The sequence below is a fragment of the Coptis chinensis genome, chromosome 6 (genome assembly GCF_015680905.1).
Source record: "Coptis chinensis isolate HL-2020 chromosome 6, ASM1568090v1, whole genome shotgun sequence".
Taxonomy (NCBI): domain Eukaryota; kingdom Viridiplantae; phylum Streptophyta; class Magnoliopsida; order Ranunculales; family Ranunculaceae; genus Coptis; species Coptis chinensis.
The window spans coordinates 77,520,215-77,526,628 of NC_141461.1; positions in this window are offsets into that span (position 1 = coordinate 77,520,215).

The window sequence follows — 6,414 nt, forward strand, 5'->3', positions numbered from 1 at the left end:
AATTCCCGTTTTAATAGGAAAAATATTTCCGTTTTAATTAAAAGTGTTAGAATTTCTTTTTTCTAATAAAGGAGGAATTTCTGTTTTAATAGGAAATTGATTCCCATTTTAATTAGAAGTGTTTAATAAATAGGAAAGGAATTCCCGTTTTAATAGGAGATGATGATGTGGAATTTTAATAGAACTCGAAAAATATCCTTTGTGGGAGCTTTAATATTATAAGAATAAAGATAAATATTTGTTTCCTATTTTATCTCCTACTTTTTCTTAATTAGTCATGACACGTGGACACCTTAGAAACGCTTCCTCAATTGAAGAGGGTAGAGCTATAATATATATATTAATAGAATTTAGAAAAAAGTGGAGTCTCTGCAAGTGTTCTAAAAAATAGATTGGTGAGGATATAGCTATCTAAGGATAAAGATAAATATTTGTTTCCTATTTTATCTCCTACTTTTTCTTAATTAGTCATGACACGTGGACACCCTAGAAATGCTTCCTCAATTGAAGAGGATAGAGCTATAATATATATATATATATAAAGATTTCGAAATATGGAGTGTTATTATCTTTTGCAGTTTCTACAGTACAATTCCACTTTTGCACCTGGTATGTTTAGTTAATTTTGGTTATTGTTCAAACCAAATTATGTAATACGTTATATAATTGAAGGGTATAACAGTAAATTAGACTCTCTACTTTCCATTTAAGGACTTTTTGTTTCCATTTTTACCCTCTCTCGGTTCATTGATTTACAACACCCAAACGCATATGAAAATAGTAAATTTTATGTTGTAAGAGGGTAAATTGGTAAAAATAAAATCCAAATTTTTTACTTGCTTTTCTAGAAAACGTGAGTCTCTTAATTTGTTGGTATTTTGTTATTATTTTTTTCAGGGCTAGTACTAGCATAACTGCGATGTAGTGGGGAGTGAGCGGAGAAGAGAATGAGAGATGGGGTATTGGTGAAGAAAGAGAGGGAGAGATGGGTTTCAACAGTATAAGAGAAAAAAAAAGATTATTTTATTTTATTTATTTATTATTTTTATTTTTGGAGCAGTAACCAAACTACATTTTGCCCAACTTACCCAATAAGTTAGTTCACTCCGCTCACTGGTAAATTTTGGTGATTGATTGGGAATCAATATATGGTGAGTGGTAATGTTAATTTGCGGTATTTTTGAAGTGTGAGTGGTGGAGACTAATGTTAGATAAGACACTGACAATAAGAAAAGAGATAGAACAAAAATATGATTAGTGATAAATCTTGTTTATTATTGTCATTATCAATTGGTCTTATAAGTTGATTCAATGCCTGTAAATAATTTATTTAGGTAAATTTGTTGTTTTTTAAAACAAAATTATTGAAGCAAGTTTAAGCACATGTTAGCGAGTAGTAAAGTTTCAGACTGTATTTCCATTGCATTATTTTGAATTGTGAATTGGTGGAGACCAATGTTAAATAAGACACTAAAATTACTCTGCTTTGATCTTAAAAAACAACCATAACCTGATTAAATTTTTTGAAAATCTTAGCTAATGATGTGACATCATATCCTTTTGATAATCATCTCAGTCAGATCCAAATCTATTTTCATTAAGCTCATCCTTGAGCATGTCATCTGCTAGGTTTTGATTATCAACAACTACCAACAAGTTACATATTTTATCTCGATATGGTAGGATTTTGCTGCTAGCCAGCTCAATTCCAATAAGCACAGTTTTGAGCTCATAGTCGAGTGTCATCTCATGTGGGCCATCCTCCTTGACTACCTGCTCAATGTCTTCTCTCATATACATGCACAAAACGTGGTTGGAAGTACACGATAACCCTCTAACCCCTTCATAATATAAGGGGCGCGGAATTTACACCCCTACTAATGGGATTGGCACCTTTTGACAAATTCACAAGTATTGGCACTCCTCCATTAATCACATAAGTTGACATACACCCTTACATTATCACGACAACAAACTTCAACAACTTTTACATATATTTGCGGCATTGAGTTATTGTGGTTTTTGAGAAATCACAGCATCCGTTTGCCATGGGCTTTAGGATATCACGGTATCCGCAGGTCGTGGTGTTCAAATTTGGTAGTGAAAAAAGAAAAAAGTCATTCACAACAACTCATTGTCATGGAATGTGGAAACTCACGGCAACCTGCTTCCATGGAATATGGGATCTTGTAGCAACTCGTTGTTGTAGAAATATCGAGCATGTGGAGTGTAAAAGGACACAAAGGGAATAACCAATATTGTTCTACTATTTTGCCAAAAGGTATCAATCCCATAAAACGGGGTTTAAATACCGCACTCCTAATATAATCCTTTTTGACATTCATTGTCAAGTACTAACACGTTAGTCCTCAAAACACATATAAAAGATAAGAAAAAAAAACATAGAAACATAGGATGAAACTAATTTACCATAACAAAATGTCAATTTACCTAAAAAAAGACTCGTAACAAGACCAATCATCATTTGTACTCTAAATTTATTCCTTCAATAACAACATATTTAAATTTGTCCAAAGGAATGAGTAGTCTACTGAGCTTGAGAATTTTAGGCTACGAGATCATACATTGCAAAGTAAGAAACAATCTCGCATGGAAAAATCATAGAAGTCATTAAGCATTAATTTTATATGCCTGGCATGCCAATCCTCAACTTCAGCACATCGTTAATCAGGTTAACAATGTGGCTTATGCTTATTGCTGCAGAGAAGGGATCAAAGTCTCCTACATTGTGATCCATGGAAACATCACAAAAATGATATACGAAGCAACCCGAGTGAATTAACTTTAATACCAACATCAACATTTTTTTTTTGATATATAATTCCAACATCAGCATTATGTTACCTAGAAAACCATTATCTCAGAGAGAGACAGAGATACAAAATACAAAATATGACGCAAACTTAAAAATACCCAAAACCATAACAATAAAATACAATAGGCCATGACCAAAGACACAACCCAAAAACCATAACCAAAGATCAAAGATAATTGGCCATAATCAAAAACACAACCCAGATTATGAATATGAAAACCAAAACACATAACCCCAACCGAGACAATAAATTATACACAAAACACACTTGAAACCCCCAAAACAATGACAAACCAAATTGTGCACTAATGATCTATTTTTTCCTGTTAATGGAGTCCCTCTCTCTCGAGTGAGAACTTTTCTTCGGAACCCTCCTCCTTGTGAGAAAACACCCCGCCTCTTCACCCCATTCACCCCTTATTTTTCTATTATTTGCTTTTCCTATTCTTGCTATACTTATCCCTGTTTTCTCTCTTACTCCCTCTTTCTTTCTTTCTTTCTTTATTTTCAGTACATCTAGTTCTCACGCCCACTTCTCTTTAATTTCCTTCTATTTGCCTTCTTCCTCCTCTCTTTCAGCTTTCATTTTATTTGGTGTTTTGGGTTGGGATGTCGAGATCTAGCAGCTCAGGAGGCCAACGATATGAGTATGATGATGAGGTAAGCCCGGAATTCTCATCGGCTTTAACTCTTTCAACTACCGTTCCATTTCCACTACAAAAGCTTCCACAAGTGGATGAGAACGTCTTACAAATCTGGAAGCTCAAGGCCTATGGGAAACTCATTACACATCGAGCTTTTACGGAAAAATACATACAACTTCAACTTCATATGCAATGGGGGATATCCAACTTCAGCTTCAGTATAATCAAATCTGGCTTTTTCCTGTTTAACTTTGAATCACAAGACAATCTTAACCATGTGTTGCACAGCTGGACCATGGATTATTGGAGGTTATATAATGTCTTTTAAAGCTTGGGAACAAGATAAACCACCAGAGAAAATAGATTTTTACTCAATGCCTCTTTGGATACAAATCTTTTACATTCCGTTTGAAAGATTTACGGCAGTGACTGGCAAATCTCTTGGTGCCTCCGTAGCTGAAGTAAAAATGAATGATCCTGAATGTCATTTCGATCGAGATGGTGCTTATATGAGAGTACGAGTTATTCTGCATGCAAACAAGCCTCTCCCAATGCAAGTTGCAGCACAAGATGAACACTTTAATTTACTCTCATTTCCTATCAAAATTGAGAAGTTAGAATTGTTTTGCTTTGATTGCGGGCGGCTTGGACATGAAAAAATTTCATGCAGTGCAAAGGAGTCCATCAGCTGGGCAAAAAATATGATCAATAAGAGAAGATATAGTAGCTGGTTAAAAGGTGGCGTGTCAAAAAAAATTCTCAGCCAACCACCAAAGAGTAGCCACCGGACGCCAACTACCAAAACTTAATATGGAGTACAGAATCAACAAAAAAGTAAAGCCTCAACACATGGCAAGACTCTCTTGCTACCCAAGGAAACAACCGTGCAAGAAAACTCTCATCTGACAAAACCAGACACAAGTGGAAAGAGCAATGCCTCATCTTGTCTAACGCAGCCAAGACAAGTGGAGCAACAAATTGAGCATACCACTACACTTAATGCCACATCAGCTGCTGATGATAGATTGATGAATTTGACTCACCAGGTGGCATTCATATACCAACGGTAACTATAGAGAACTGGCCAGTGCAATCTGCAAAGAATACTCTCCAAAGTAAGAAGGCAAGTAAAGATCTCATCATTGCTCATGATGATAATTCTGAGAACAACTTGCAAAGTCGTGACGAAGGAAAAAAAACCTCTCTTGGAATCATTGAACCACATCAACGGTACGGTGAGACAAACAAGTCCCAGGTATATTTGGAAAAACCACCTGAGTTTATGACCTTAACTCTTTCTACTGATTTATCTTTAAGTAACTCAGCTACAGACAGTGCCATAAATACAAAGCAAGTCACGCAGACTACCCAAGCTAGCAAACTTTCCTTTTCTCAAAAAAACCCAACACGTTTCTATAAAAGGCTTAAAAGAAACATGGCATCCCGTTCCAATAACGGTATTGTTTTTCAAAATACTCCACCTTCCACACCACCTTATCTATCTCCAACAATAAAAAAACACCCACGCAACGAAGATGATGAAGAAAAAAAAAAAAAAAAACAATCTTTGTGTTATCTTATCCGCTTAAGAAGAGGAGGTTATTTTATGATACTGAAATTGAAGGTTGTGCATACATGGATGTGGATTGCACCCCCCTTGAGCAATGCATGGAAATCAATAATAGTAATGTTGTTGAATCTATTCGCATCCATGATGTCCCTATTACTCAAGAAGTGGCTTCCTCGAGTTCTGCTGATCTACACATCCCACCCAATCACCAGGTACCTCTCCCCTGAATAATACATTATATTTTCTACCTGTCCCTCATCCTACCACTGTGTTACATCATAGTTTTGTAACGCCTTTTTCTAAGTCCGTTGTGTTTTTTCATCCATGGCCCCTTCCCTTGCTCTGAAAATTTGCTCATGGAATTGTCGAGGTAGCAAAAAACCATCTACTATAAATTGTCTTCTTAAACAACATCTAAAACATAAATTTGACATTTGTTTTCTCATGGAAACAAAAGCAAACATGCATGCAAGTACCATCAGACTTTCAAAACTTTCCTTTATCAACAAAGTAGTTGTCCCTGCTAATGGTCTTAGTGGAGGCCTTTGGTTAATATGGAACAACAATATTAATATACAAGTCCTTTTCACCTCTCAAAACATAATGCATGCTGTTTTAACCTCATCACATAGTAGGAAAAACTTTTTCATTTCTTTCATCTATGCACCACCACAACCTAAGGACAGATGATTGTTCTGGAATCATCTCAAAAACCAATGTCCACATATTACTGAAGATTGGATGCTCATTGGGGATTTCAATGAGATGCAACATCCCTGGGAAAAATTTGGCAAACCTTTCCAAATTACGAGATCTTCCAGCGAACTCAATGCTTTGATCAATAACGCTAACCTATCTGATCTGGGGTTTGTTGGGGTATTTTTTATTTGGACAATTAATCAAACTTTATTTAAGCTCACTAAAGAAAGAATTGATAAAGCTCTCCTTAACAGTTTAGGTCTTCAAACTTTCCCAAATGCGACTCTTTTCACCTTACCTATTATTCATTCCGACTATATAATGCATGATGATTTTTTATACAAATCCCTCTAATAACAAAACTAGAAAACCTTTTATGTTTCAATCCTCCTGGACTATGGATCCCTCTTATAAAAATGTGGTGGAAGATAGTTGGAATGTATCTGACTACTCTGCTTCTCAAAACTTTCTGGATAATATACAAATTGTCACAAAAAATCTTTGTTCATGGAACAAACATCACTTTCAAAAATTAGATTTTGAAGTTCAACATCTTCTTCAAACTTTAAGTCACATTCAACTTTATGATCCTACTTACAACACCATTGCTCTGCAAAATGAGATTAAGAATAAGATCCATGATCTCAACTCTCGACAAGAGGCTT